This window comes from Sminthopsis crassicaudata, chromosome 3 (assembly GCF_048593235.1).
Source record: "Sminthopsis crassicaudata isolate SCR6 chromosome 3, ASM4859323v1, whole genome shotgun sequence".
NCBI lineage: Eukaryota > Metazoa > Chordata > Mammalia > Dasyuromorphia > Dasyuridae > Sminthopsis > Sminthopsis crassicaudata.
In genome coordinates, this window is record NC_133619.1 from 382,503,983 (window position 1) to 382,519,471 (window position 15,489).

At 34.0% G+C, this 15,489-nt stretch overlaps 1 protein-coding gene across 3 annotated transcripts in view; it reads right to left on the minus strand.

Annotated features, from left to right (window-relative positions):
* LRP1B (LDL receptor related protein 1B) overlaps positions 1 to 15,489 on the minus strand; it is a 2,473,587-nt gene that overhangs the window by 903,456 nt on the left and 1,554,642 nt on the right. The gene's annotated exons all lie outside the window — the stretch shown is intronic.

Genomic DNA, 15,489 nt, shown 5'->3' on the forward strand with positions numbered 1-15,489 from the left:
AAAGATCAAAGGGCGTGGAAAACTATATTACAGAAAACAAAGGATGTTATAACCAAACATTAATCACCCAGTGAGATTCAGCATCATCTTTAAAGGGAGGTAATGGAGATTCAATGAAGTAAGAGAAGTTCAATAATTTCTATTGAAAAAACCAGAACTAAATCTACATTTAATCTATACATGAGACTGTAGAGAAGCAAAGGAAGGTAAACAGGAGGAAAGAATATATTATTTAAAGGATAAACAGTTCATATCCCTAGATGAAAAAACAATATTTGTAACTCTTGAGAATTATATCTGGCACTGGACCAAACAGAAGACAGCACCATATTGGCTGAGGATGTGGTTGTAAATGGCCCAAAAGGTGATGATATCAAAGAAAAAGACATTAAGGGGTGGAAAAAGAACTATGCTGGAAAAAAGAAGAAAGGGAAGGTATAATGGGAAAATTAGGTCAGATGAAGAGGTACAAAAGACCTACCACATCAAGTGAAAGAAGGGGGAGAATGAACACTGTCTGAAGCTTGATTTCATCAGTTTTGGCTTTAAGAAGAAATAACTTAATCAGTTAGCTGAGTTAGAAATTTATATAACCTTATAAAGAAATAGGAGGAGAAAGAGGAAAAGAAAAGGGAGAGAAAGAATAGAGGGGGAGGGGGCGGAGCCAAGATGGCGGAGAAGAAACACACGACTCAGTGAACGTCCTCACTCCCTCACAACCAATTAGATAAATTAAGTCTCAAAATTAGCTCAGGACTGATAGATACCACAAGGACTGGAAGCACGACTTACCAGCTGAAGAGAATCTGGAGTTTCAACAGGAAAGGTCAGTTCTCAGGGGAGGAATAAGAAAGACCAGCACAGACGGTGGGGTAGGGGCACACTGCGCCCATTGCGCTGGGAAGGGCTCTGGGATCAGAGAAGCCACTGAGGTAAAGGAATCTGGCACAGGCTGTTAGCTCTTCTCTGCTAATTATTTAGCAATTCAGAAGAGAAAGCCAAAATATTTTAAAACTCAGATTAGATTTTCCCCAGACCCTGGGGGTGACTCAGTAGACTTGGCACCAGGGGGGTGTGGCCTCAGCTACCACCTGAGAATAGTTAAGAGATTGACAAGTGGGTGGATACGGCCCAAGGCAACACACACTGCCTAGCTTAGCTGGAGGGAGTGGAACTCAGCTCCAGGAAGTCCCAGAGAAGCTGAACCTTTGAACTAGGGACCGCGGTTTTTGGCAGACACTTCCAGTTTGAGTGCAGGGGCTTCTCACGTCACCTGCTGCAGACATCCACTCCCCACCCGGACACATAGGCTGGGCTTCGTGCTGTCTTCACTATTCTACGCCCTCGAAGCACAGCAGTGCTAATCACCTCTGAGGCACTTCCAGGGAGGGGGTGGGGAACTCTCTCCCAGAGTTCTCTCTTAGCGCAGGCGCAGGGGCCGCTGGATCCATCCTGTCTGGGAGGAAGCTGGTAAAGAAGTAAATAATTTCCTACCCCAGAGACAGACCCCAAAAGATTTTTTTAAGTATGAGCAAAAAAGCTAGAAAAATCATAGATTCCTTCTATACAGAGAAAGAGCGGGTATCCAACCCCGAGGAAGTTGACAGCAGAGAATCAACAGACAACAACCTAAAGGGGAACGATTCCTGCCCCCCATCACATAACTCTCTCCTAGAAGAAGCTCTTAAAAAATTGAGGGAGATCGAAGAAAAATGGGGAAAAGAAAAGGAAGTTATGATAGAGAATAACAACGTCCTGAAATTGGAGTTGGAAAAAATAAAGAATTCACAGGACATGCAGGGAAACAAAATTAGTGAATTAGAAAAGGTTAAAAAAACACAGGAAAGTAGGATTTCTGAATTGGAAAAGATAAAAAAGTCTCAAGAAAATAGAATTTCTAAATTGGAAAAAGAAAATAATTCTCAAAAAAAAAAATTAGGGAAATGGAAAAAAACTCAATAGAGCAAAATAATTCATTTAAAAACGAAATTGGGCATTTACAAAAAGAACTAAAAACTGTGAAAGGAGAAAATAACTCCTTAAAAGTCAGGATGGAACAAATAGAAATGAATGATTCACAGAGAACCCAAGAATCAGTCAAACAAAACAAAAAAAATGAGAAGCTGGAGAACAACGTCAAATACTTACTGGGAAAATCTATAGACCTGGAAAATAGATCTAGGAGAGATAATCTGCGGATTATTGGACTTCCAGAAAACTATGACCAAAAAAAGAGCCTAGATTCTATTTTACAGGAAATTATCAAAGAGAACTGTCCAGAGATAATAGAAACAGAAGGGAAAGTAGATGTGGAAAGAATTCATCGAACTCCTTCTGAAATAGACCCTAAAAAAAGAACACCACGGAATATTGTGGCTAAGCTGCAGAATTACCACACAAAGGAGAAAATCCTGCAAGCAGCTAGAAAAAAACAATTTAAATACCAAGGTGCCACAATAAGGGTCACCCAAGATCTGGCTGCCTCCACATTAAAAGATAGAAGGGCCTGGAACCTGATATTCCGAAAGGCAAAAGATCAAGGACTGCAACCAAGAATGAACTACCCAGCTAAGTTTAGCATCTTTTTCCATGGAAGAAGATGGTCATTCAATGAAACAGAAGAATTCTATATGTTTCTAAGAAAAAAACCAGACTTAAACAAAAAATTTGATCTACATCCACAAGACTGAAGAGAAACAGAAAAAGGTACACAGAACCCTTGAGAACTGTAACTCTGTTGTGGGTATATAAAAAATACTCAAGGATAATTTGATTTTACTGATATAAAAGAAAAAAAGGGGGGTGTGGTAAAGGGAAGGAGGTCGGTTCAGAAAAAGGGGAAGGAGTGATAAAAAGAGGGAAACTACATCCCAGGAAGAGACATAGAAAATACACCATATCTGAGGGAACTTAGTGAGGGGGAGAATCATTGTGTGAATCTTACTCTCATCAGAAGAGGCTCAAAGAGTAAATAATTAACATATTTGTTTTTCAGAGAATTTTCTCTCACCTCATTAAAAGGGGGGAGAGGAAAAGGGGAAAGGAAAAGGAGAATAAGTGAAGGGACTTGGAGGGAGGGGGGAGGGATCCTAAAAAAAAAAAAAAAAGAGGGAGGGTTGCGCGTCACAAGGGGGGTCTGTAAATTAAATATCGGGGAGGGGGATCAGGGGGGTCAAGGGAAAAAAGTATAATCTGGGGATAATACGATGGCAGGAAACACAGAATTAGTAATTTTAACTGTAAATGTAAATGGGATGTAAGATCCCATCAAACGGAGACGGATAGCAGATTGGATCAAAAAGCAGAACCCTACAATATGTTGTCTACAGGAAACACACTTAAAGCAGGGAGATACATACAGAGTAAAGGTAAAAGGTTGGAACAGAGCCTATTATGCTTCAGGTAAAGCCAAAAAAGCAGGGGTAGCTATCCTTATCTCAGATCAAGCAAAAGCAGAAGTAGATCTCGTTAAAAAAGATAAGGAAGGAAACTATATCCTGCTGAAAGGTAGCATAAATAATGAAGCCATATCAATACTAAACATATATGCACCAAGTGGTATAGTATCTAACTTTCTAAAGGAAAAGTTAAGAGAACTGCAAGAAGAAATAGACAGTAAAACTATAATAGTGGGAGATCTCAACCTTGCACTCTCAGATTTAGACAAATCAAACCACAAAACAAACAAGAAAGAAATTAAAAAAGTAAATAGAACATTAGAAAAACTAGGTATGATAGACCTTTGGAGAAAACTGAATGGCAATAGGAAGGAATATACTTTCTTCTCAGCAGTTCATGGATCCTATACAAAAATTGACCATATACTAGGACATAAAGATCTCAAAATTAAATGTAGGAAGGCAGAAATAATAAATGCCTTCTTCTCAGATCACAATGCAATAAAAGCTACATTCAGTAAAAAGTTAGGGGTAAATAGACCAAAAAGTAATTGGAAACTGAATAATCTCATCTTAAAGAATGACTGGGTGAAAGAGCAAATTATAGAAACAATTAACAATTTCACCCAAGATAATGATAATGATGAGACATCATATCAAAATCTTTGGGATGCAGCTAAAGCAGTAATAAGGGGAAATTTTATATCTTTAGAGGCTTATTTGAAGAAAATTGAGAAAGAGAAGATTAACGAATTGGGCTTACAAGTTAAAAGGCTAGAAAAAGACCAAATTATAAACCCCCAACCAAAAATTAAACTCGAAATACAAAAATTAAAAGGAGAAATCAATAAAATTGAAAGTAAAAAAACTATTGAATTAATAAATAAAACCAAGAGTTGGTTTTATGAAAAAGCCAATAAAATAGATAAACCTTTGGTAAATTTGATCAAAAAAAAAGAAAGAGGAAAATCAAATTGATAGTCTTACAAATGAAAAGGGGGATCTTTCCACCAATGAAGAGGAAATTAGAGAAATAATAAGGAGTTACTTTGCCCAACTTTATGCCAATACATTTGATAACTTAAGTGAAATGGATGACTTCCTCCAAAAATATAGGCTCCCTAGATTAACAGAGGAGGAGATAAATTGCTTAAATAGTCCCATTTCAGAAAAGAAATAGAACAAGCTATTAATCAACTCCCCAGGAAAAAATCCCCAGGGCCAGATGGATTCACATGTGAATTCTACCAAACATTTAAAGAACAATTAGCCCCAATGTTATATAAATTATTTGAAAAAATAGGGGATGAAGGAGTCCTACCAAACTCCTTTTATGACACAGACATGGTACTGATACCTAAACTTGGTAGATCGAAAACTGAGAAAGAAAATTATAGACCAATCTCCTTAATGAATATTGATGCTAAAATCTTAAATAAGATATTAGCAAAAAGACTTCAGAAATCATCTCCAAGATAATACACTATGATCAAGTAGGATTTATTCCAGGAATGCAGGGCTGGTTTAATATTAGGAAAACTATTAATATAATTGACCATATTAATAATCAAATTAATAAGAACCATATGATCATCTCAATAGATGCAGAAAAAGCATTTGACAAAATCCAACATCCATTCCTACTAAAAACTCTTGAGAGTATAGGAATAAATGGATTATTCCTTAGAATAATCAGGAGTATATATTTAAGACCGTCAGTAAGCATAATATGCAATAGAAATAAACTGCAACCTTTCCCAGTAAGATCAGGAGTGAAACAAGGTTGCCCACTATCACCATTACTATTCAATATAGTACTAGAAACGCTAGCCTCGGCAATAAGAGCCGAGAAAGAGATTCAAGGAATTAGAGTAGGAAATGAGGAAATTAAACTATCACTTTTTGCAGATGACATGATGGTATACTTAGAGAACCCCAAAGACTCTGCTAAAAAGCTACTAGAAATAATTCAAAATTTCAGCAAAGTGGCAGGATACAAAATAAATCCACATAAATCCTCGGCATTTTTATATATCACTAACAAAATGCAACAGCAAGAGATACAAAGAGAAATTCCATTCCAAACAAATGTTGAGAGTATAAAATATTTGGGAATCCATCTACCAAAGAAAAGTCAGGAATTATATGAGAAAAATTACAAAACACTTGCCACAAAAATAAAATCAGATTTAAATAATTGGAAAGACATTCAGTGCTCTTGGATAGGCCGAGCGAATATAATAAAGATGACAATACTCCCCAAACTAATCTATGTATTTAGTGCTATACCAATCAGACTCCCAAGAAACTATTTTAATGACCTAGAAAAAATAACAACAAAATTCATATGGAAGAATAAAAGGTCAAGAATTGCAAGGGAACTAATGAAAAAAAACTCAGAGGAAGGTGGTCTAAGTGTACCTGATCTAAAGCTATATTATATAGCAGCAGTCACCAAAACCATTTGGTATTGCTACGAAATAGACCGGTAGATCAGTGGAACAGATTAGATACAAAGGACAAAAAAGGGTACATCTATAGCAATCTAATCTTTGACAAACCCAAAGATTCCAACATAGGGATAAAAATTCATTATTCGGAAAAAACTGTTGGGAAAACTGGAAATTAGTATGGCAGAAATTAGATATGGATCCACACTTAACACCATATACCAAGATAAGATCAAAATGGGTCCATGACTTAGGCATAAAGAGGGAGATAATAAATAGATTAGAGGAACAGAGGATAATCTACCTCTCAGACTTGTGGAGGAGGAAGGAATTTATGACCAGAGGGAACTAGAGACATTATTGATCACAAATAGAAGATTTTGATTACATCAAACTAAAAAGTTTCTGTACAAATAATACTAATGCAAACAAGATTAGAAGGGAAGTAACAAATTGGGAAAATATTTTTAAAAACAAAGGTTCTGACAAAGGTCTCATTTCCAAAATATATAGAGAACTGACCATAATTTATAAGAAACCGAACCATTCTCCAATTGATAAATGGTCAAAGGATATGAACAGACAATTCTCAGAGGAAGAAATTGAAACTATTTCCACTCACATGAAAGAGTGTTCCAAATCACTACTGATCAGAGAAATGCAAATTAAGACCACTCTGAGATACCACTACACACCTGTCAGATTGGCTAAGATGACAGGAACAAATAATGATAAATGTTGGAGGGGATGTGGGGAAATTGGGACACTAATACATTGCTGGTGGAGTTGTGAAAGAATCCAGCCATTCTGGAGAGCAATCTGGAATTATGCCCAAAAAGTTATCAAACTGTGCATACCCTTTGACCCAGCAGCGCTACTACTGGGATTATATCCCAAAGAAATACTAAAGAGCGGAAAGAGACATATATGTGCCAAAATGTTTGTGGCAGCTCTTTTTGTTGTAGCTAGAAACTGGAAGATGAATGGATGTCCATCAGTTGGAGAATGGTTGGGTAAATTGTGGTATATGAAGTTTATGGAATATTATTGCTCGGTAAGAAATGACCAGCAGGAGGAATACAGAGAGGGTTGGAGAGACTTAAATCAACTGATGCTGAGTGAAATGAGCAGAACCAGAAGATCACTGTATACTTCAACAACGATACTGTATGAGGATGTATTCTGATGGAAGTGGAAATCTTCAACATAAAGAAGATCCAACTCACTTCCAGTTGATCAATGATGGACAGAGGTAGATACACCCAGAGAAGAAACACTGGGAGGGGAATGTAAATTGTTAGCACTAATATCTGTCTGCCCAGGTTGCATGTACCTTCGGATTCTAATGTTTATTGTGCAACAAGAAAATGATATTCACACACATGTATTGTACTTAGACTATATTGTAACACATGTAAAATGTATGGTATTGCCTGTCGTCGGGGGGAGGGAATAAGGGAGGGGGGGTAATTTGGAAAAATGAATACAAGGGATAATATTATAAAATATATATATATATATATATATATATAATTAAAAAAAAAAAAAAAAAGAATAGAGGGGAGGGCAGAAACCCTAGGAGAAAAAGTAAGAGAAAAGGGAAAGCATTGATAGTTGATAAGATAGTGGGTGGAGTGGGTTAAAAAAAGCACAATGACTAAGGATAGAGTGGAAAGAGAGAACAAAAATATATGCAGGGGAGAAAATAAGATGGAGATAAATACAGAGCTGGCAATCATAACTGTGAATGTGAATGGGATGAATTCTACCCAAAACAGAAGTGAATAGCAGAGTGGCTTTCTTTTAAGAACTAATTTGATGAATAGAAGGGAGGGCAGAAATTTGATTAGAGAAAAGAACAGAAAAACAAATCACCAGCATCAAAAATTAAAAGGATGAAATTATCACTGATGAAAAAGAAATGAAAGCAATAATTAGGAGCTATTTTGCCCATAGGTATGGTAGCAAAAAAGACAATCAAAATGAAATGGGTGAATATTTACAAAATATAAATTGCTCAGATTAACAGAAAAAGCAATAAATTACTTAGTCCTATTTTATAAAAAGAAATTGAACAAGATGTTAATTAACTCCCTAAGAAATAATTTCCAGAGTCAGATGGATTCACAAATCAATTCTACCTAATATTGAAAAAACAATTAATTCCAATGCTATGTAAACTATTTGAAAAAATAGGTAAGGAAAGAATAGTGTCAAATTTCTTCTGTGATTCCAATATGGCACTGATACCTAAACCTGGATGATCCAAAACAGAGAAAGAAAATTACAGACAATATCCCTAATGAATATTGATGTAAAATTTTAAAATAAAATATTAGCAAAGAGATTACAGCAACTTATCAGTAGGATAATATACTATGACCAAGTGGGATTTATATCAGAAATGCAGGACTGGTTAACTATCAGGAAAACTATTACCATTAGCTACTATATCAATAATAAAACCAACAGAAATCATGATAATCTAAATAGATAAAGAAAAAAGCTTTTGACAAAACACAATGCCCATTCCTATTAAAAACACTATAGAGAATAGGGATAAAGGGAATTTTCCTTAAAATAATAAGCAGGATCTATCTAAAACCTGCCGCAAGCATTATTTGTAATGGAGAAAAGTTGGACACATTCCCAATAAGGTCAGGGGTGAAATAAGGATGCCTATTATCACCACTATTATTCAATATTCTACTAAAGCTAATTTAATATTTGCTTTAGTAATAAGAGAAGGAAATTAAAGGAATTAAAATAGGCAATGAGGAAATACAATTATCACTTTTTGCAAATGATAAGGATGATATACTTAGAGAATCCTAGAAAATAATCCAAAAACTTACTGGAAACAATTCACAGCTTTAGCAGAGTTGCAAGATATAAAATAAACTCACAGACATCATCAGCATTTCTATATATTACTGACAAAGCTTATCAAAAACAGATAGAAAAAGACATTCCATTTAAAATGACTGTAGATAAAATAAAATATTTGGGTGCCAAGACAAACTCAAGAACTATAAGAACACAATTACAAAACATTTATCAAACAAATAAAGTTAGATCTAAACAATTGGAAAAATATCAATCGTTCATGGCTAGGCCAAGCTAATATAAAAAAAAAATGACAATTCTCCCAAAATTGGTCTATTTTTTTAGTGCCATAATAATCAAATTGCCAAAAAATTATTTTCTAGAACCAGAAAAAATAACAAAATTCATCTGGAAGAACAAAAGGTCAAGAACATCAAGGGAATTAATGAGAAAAAACAAAGGAAGGTAGTTTAGCAGTATAAAATATAAAATTATAATGCAGTTATCATAAATACCATTTGGTATTGGCTAAGAAATAGAGTGGTGGATCAGTGGAATAGATTAGATATATGTGACATATGTGACACAATAATCAACACCTATAACAATCTAGTAAATACTAGTAAATAAACAACCAAACCCCAGCTTCTGAAATAAGAATTTACTATTTGACAAACATTGCTGGGAATACTGGAAAATAATATATCAGAAAGTCAGCATACCACATACCAAAATAATGTCAAAATAAATACATGATTTGTGCATAAAGAGTGATACTATAAACAAATTAAGTGAACAAAAGATACTTTACTTATGAGATCTTTGGAGAAGGGAAGAATTTATGATCAAAGAAGAACTACAGAACATTATGAAAAATAAAATGGACAACTTTTATTACATTAAATTAAAAAGTTTTTGCACAAACAAAACCAACTGATACAAGATGATAAGGGAAATAAACAAAGCTAGGAAAAAATCTTCACAGCTAGAATTTCTGATAAAGTTCTCATTTCTAAAACATATAAACAACTGTATCAAATTTATAAGAATACAATTGGTTACCATGATAAATGGTCATATAAACAGAGAATTTTAAGATGATGAACTAAATCTATCCATATTTATATGAAAAAATGCTATAAATAACTATTGAGTGGAGAAATGCAAATTAAAACAACTCTGAGATATTACCTCATATCTCTCAGATTGGCTAAAATGGTAGGAAAAGAAAGATAAACATTGAAATGGATGTAGGGAAGCTGAGACACTAATACCTTATTGCTAGAGTTGTGAAATGATCCAACCATTCTGTTGGACAAACTGGAACTATGCCCAATGGGCTATAAAATCGTGCTTACCCTTTGACCCAGCAGTGCCATTGCTAGGTCTGTGTTCCAAGGAAATCATATAGGAGGAAAATGACCCACATATGGAAAAATGTTTGTAACATCTCTTTTTGTTGTTGCAAAAATTGGAAAATGAATGGATGCCCATTAATTGGGGAATGGTTTAATTAGTTATGGTATATGAAGATAATAAAATGTTATTGTTCTATATAACATGATGGATAAGCAGATTTTGGAAAGATTTGCACAAACTGATGCTGAGTGAAATCAGCAGAATTAGGAATACATTGTACACAATGAAAACAAGAAAGTGTGATAATCAAGTATGAAAGACTTAATTCTTTTCAGTGGTTCAGTGATACAAAGCAATCCCAATAGATTTTGGATGGAAAATGTCATCTGCATCCAGACAAAAAATAAATGAGACTGAATGTAAATCAATATGTGTTATATTGAATTCTTTTTTTTTAATTTCTCCCATGGTTTTTCCCATTTACGTTGATTTTTCTCTCCCAATATGATTCATAAAGCAATATGTGTTAAAAAGAAAAAAGAAAAGAAAAAGAAAAAGAAAAAATAAAGTACTACCTAAACTAAAAAGAATAGTAGACACACACACACATATACATTATATATGTATGTTTATATTGCCTCATCATTTCAGAAATTTTTGGAAAGAGGCAGCAAATCATTAAATATAGATGTAGACATCAGAATTACCATTTTGTTTTAAACAAAGCTTCAAAAAACTATGAGACTTTTTGACTACATTTTTAAATTTTATTAACAAAGAGTAATTTTCATGAACGGATGATAATGCTGTATTGTTTTTCAATTGTTTTTCAGCCATGTCTGACTCTTTATACGTTCATTTGAAGTTTTTCTTGGCAAAGATAAAGAAATAGTTTTTCAAATCTTCTCCATTTTACTCATTTTACAGATAAGTAAACCAAGACAAATAGGGTTGAGTAGCTTGCCCAAGGTCACAAAGCTAATATGTGTTTGAGGTCACATTTAAACTCATGAATATTTATCTTTCTAACTTTAGGTCCACAGCACCACATAGCTACCATATGTAGGTGAGATCATATACAATATCAGACTGCTAAATACATGCATCATATATAAAATCATTTGGAAGTCTCTCATACCTATAAATCACAACCATAAATTAAATAGTATAAACATTAGGACTTTTTATGTCATGTTCCTTTAAATTCTCCAAAAGTAATTCAAGATAGATTATGAGCAGAGATTTCTATTGTCTTCCTGTATAGAAAATGTGATTAGTTGTTTTTATTATAATTCCAAAAGCTTCCCTTATTTCTAAATACAGCTACACAAGTGGTAAAAAGGATCCATCAGTGCTGACTAATTAGTACTGATTAGGCTTAGTGATTACATAAGGTAGGTTTCTCTTAACTGACAACTTCGATTGTTAGAGCTAGTATCCCCCAGACAATGGTAAGATAATTTAAATTATGGGAGATAACACAGGTACAGCTTCAGTGTAAAAATCAAAATTCAAAAGTCCCAACTCATCTTTGATTTTCTAAATGATTATAACTACCAGTGTCACTTCATGTGTTCATTTAACTTTCATTCCTTTATTCACTCACCAAGTTTTCATTGAGTAATTACATGTATGAGTGAAGCAGAATGATAGGTCATAGTATTTGTTTGTATGGGGCTTATAATTTAGCAAAGTAGATAACTTTCTGTACACCAGTTACTATACTCAAGATAGAATGTTAGAGACCTATGGAAGTTTTATAAAGTGAGGGAGTTAAAACCAGGTAATTTCTGAGGGCCATTTCTGTTCTAAATCTAGAGTGCTAGTTAGAACATTACAAAAATGGCTGATATTCCAGATATTCCAGAAGAGATTTTCTGGCACATAGAGTCAGGAATGGGTAATAGTTTTGCTGAAAATGGGACCAGCAACCTATTATCAATTAATAAACATCAAAACATTTCCTATTTTCTCTGTATCCCCACCACATGGTACAGTGCCTTGAATATGGTAAGCACCTAATGAATGTTTGATGCCTGGATGATTAAAAACAACAACAAACAAATAAGTTACATGAGCAAATTTTAGGTTAGGTGTAAAAGAGGAGAGAGGGATAATTTTAAAAGTAATCAGATTGTTATTCTAAAGTGAATATTTATCCTTCTTCTCCAAAGGTATTCTGATTTTTAAAAAATTCTTTCTTGGGAGAGATAGAACCAAGATAGTAGAATTCAAAAAATACAATTCAATTGAACTCTTCTAACATTCCTCTTCAAACAACTTTAAAATAACTCCTCAGATCAATTTTAGAGTGGCAAAGACATTTAGAGGTCAGAGTGAGATATTTTGTCAGCTGAAGAAAACTTAGGAGATCACTATAGAAATCTGTTACACTAAGATGGGAGCCCACCCTGAACAGCGATCCTTGAAAATGGCTGCAACAACAACAGTTTCACAAGTTCTCAGCCCAGAAGTGTTATTGGAGTTCAATTCCAGGGCAGAGATCACTTCTTATTGTTCACAAAAGATCAAGGGCTTTGAATATAAAGACATTTTATAGGCTTGTTGATATTTTTTAATCTATCTACTACCATTAGAACAAATAAAGGGATGTCTTAATATATCTAGAACAACATGGAAAAATAAATACTGCCAAAAAATAATAACCATACCAGTTTAATCATGCTTCCAAAGAAAAGGACAGTGAATTCACATAGATTTTTAGATTTATATGTCTCTCCTAATTATTAATAATTAGTATTAACAGTTTATATGCTTCTATGTCTCTGTCTCTCTGTTTTACTTTTTTGGTGTTTCTGTGTCTTTCTGTCTGTCCCTGATTTTTCTGTACCTTCTCCCAAAACACACTGCATACTACACACATTCACTTCTACAGTACAATACGCCATATTTCAGACGGCCTTAAGAGGACACACCATAGAACTAGGGTTGGAATAAACCTAAGGTCCCATGTGATCCAATCCTTCATTTTCAAAAGAAAGAGTTGATACCTAGAGGAGTTTAATTATTTGCTCTGGATCACCCAGACTGGCTATTCACCTCTGTCCTCTGACTCCAGTGATAGTACATTCTTTTCACCTCATAGGAAGTATAGAATAAAGCAAAGCTACCAAATTCTTTCATATCCAGTACAATTAAATGACTCTAATTCTGGGCAAAATCTTTGCTGAATTTGTAGTTGATGCTCTCACTATGTCATTTTTCTATTTCAAATGATAGTTTGGCTATCATTTAGGTTTCTCAGCACATCTGCAAATAGCTTACAAGATATTAATAAACACTGGAATTGCAAGGCATGCTTTACTGTTGCATTGTGCTTTGTACTTTGTTTTACATGCCTGAGTCAAGCTCTCTAATTCTGTGATCAGGTCAATTAAAAGTAAAGAATACTGGAAATTGATCTGAACAATTATAAAACTACTGTGTCACAATAACCTTTTAATTTAGCTAGGATAAAAGGTAATATGGCATGCAGGACCTTGGGAATAAACCTGGAGCTCACAAATATCCTTATTAACATTTAAAGGAAAAGACCTTCGGGATATTTATCAAGAAACTGAAAGAAAAGAAAAAAAATCCATAAACAAAACTCTTTTTTTTTCTTTTTTTTTTTTTTTTCTCCAAAGTATATATCGAGACTGTGTGGGTAAATAGCATGATTCTGCAAACAGAGTTGAACAGCAAGCCAAAGTCAGGTCAAGAAAAAGCCACTACCAACTGTGACCAGATATTTAAGTCATTTCCCATCATATTTGCCTTATGTTGATTCTCTTCTACTTTGACCTTACTCTGGCAGTTTGTTTTCTTATTTCTGATCTTATCTTTACTCCTTGTTTGCTGTGTCAAATTAACTTCATGTTTTGAATCTGAGCTAATAATTTGATACTAGCTCATCACTACTTCCTTGATTGATGGTTTTCAATCAGAATTCTTGATCCTGGAAGTTATTATTAATATTAACAATAATTAATCCTAATACCTTAACTAATTGGACTCTGGTAATACCACTATCTGGGTTAACAAATCAAGCTGAACTATAAAACTACTCCCAACAACCTGACAAACTACTCCTTCCTAACCAGATTGGACATTACTGAGTGTCACTGGCTCTCCTCACACCATCCCAAGGAACACAACAGAATAAGTTTGGAACAAATCATAAATATTTCTGTTGGAAATGCTTATATAACAAAGTTAGTGACCATTACAATAGGCAAACTATAAATGTAAATGAAAGAGATTGAAGACATTAATTACTGAATGATAATATTATATAATGAGATATTATAAAATAAGCAAGGTATTTTTTAAAAAATTAAATTAATGTCAACTTCACCTCCAAATCACAAAACAAAGAATTACTGAATGGCATAATTATTAAGACAAAATGACAACAACAAAGACTTCATCCCTAACTCTAAATTAATTTGATTTGATGCATAAATCAAGGATCCACTAAAATCTAAAGGGAGAAAGTTGAATATCCCTGAAGTCATAAAAATATTTATATTAATGCAAACTCTAGAAATTATATCTGATAATGAAATAGATAATAATACATAATTGGCATAATTAAAATAATTTTGAAAAAGAAATGAGCACCCTTAGATGGGAATCTGAAAATTCCTTTTATCTGAGTCTGATGGCATGAACACAACTAGCAAAACAATCATGCAAAAACAAAATAAGAAAATTTATCTACTGTAAATATCATTGATGAATATATTGTTCCATAACATCTGACAGAAAATATAAAAAAAATTTAAAAGTCTATACATAATGATATATGGGGCAGCTATAGTTAGACTAAGAAATAGCAAAAAATAATAAGGAAAAAGTAAAAATAGGAGTAGGAATAAAATAATAGGAAAATATAAAATTAGGAATAGAAAATAGGAATAGAGAAAAATCTTTCAAGAAAGAGAGCTACAGACAGATGTCAAACACCACAATGCCAGAAATGGATTGAGACTATCAGAAATCTATGGAGAGAGCATCAGCTTTGAAGTCAGGAGGACCTGAGTTCAAATTTGACCTCAGACACTTAACACTTCCCAGCTGTGTCACCTTAGGCAAGTCATTTAACCTCAAATGCCTCAGGGAAAAAAAAAATCTATGGAGAGGTCTTGGAAGATTAGCCACTTCATCCAGATTGAAATCTACACACTATGTTGTAAAGTCCATGCTAGCTCCCTGGTGGCTTCAGGATCAGTCAGAGTCTGGATAAGCAAAAGTCCTTGGTCTTTAAGGAGAGAAGTGAAGGAGATGGACAAAACTTCCAGGAGTTTTGCCAAGGATCCCTCCTTGATTCTAGAGTCCAGAATCTCCACATTTTTCTCCTTCTCATCCTATGGCCAAGTGAAGTTCTCTCACCTCTTTCACTCCACCCCCTAATACTTCCTACTATTATTTGCATACACCAAATGTGGAGCCGC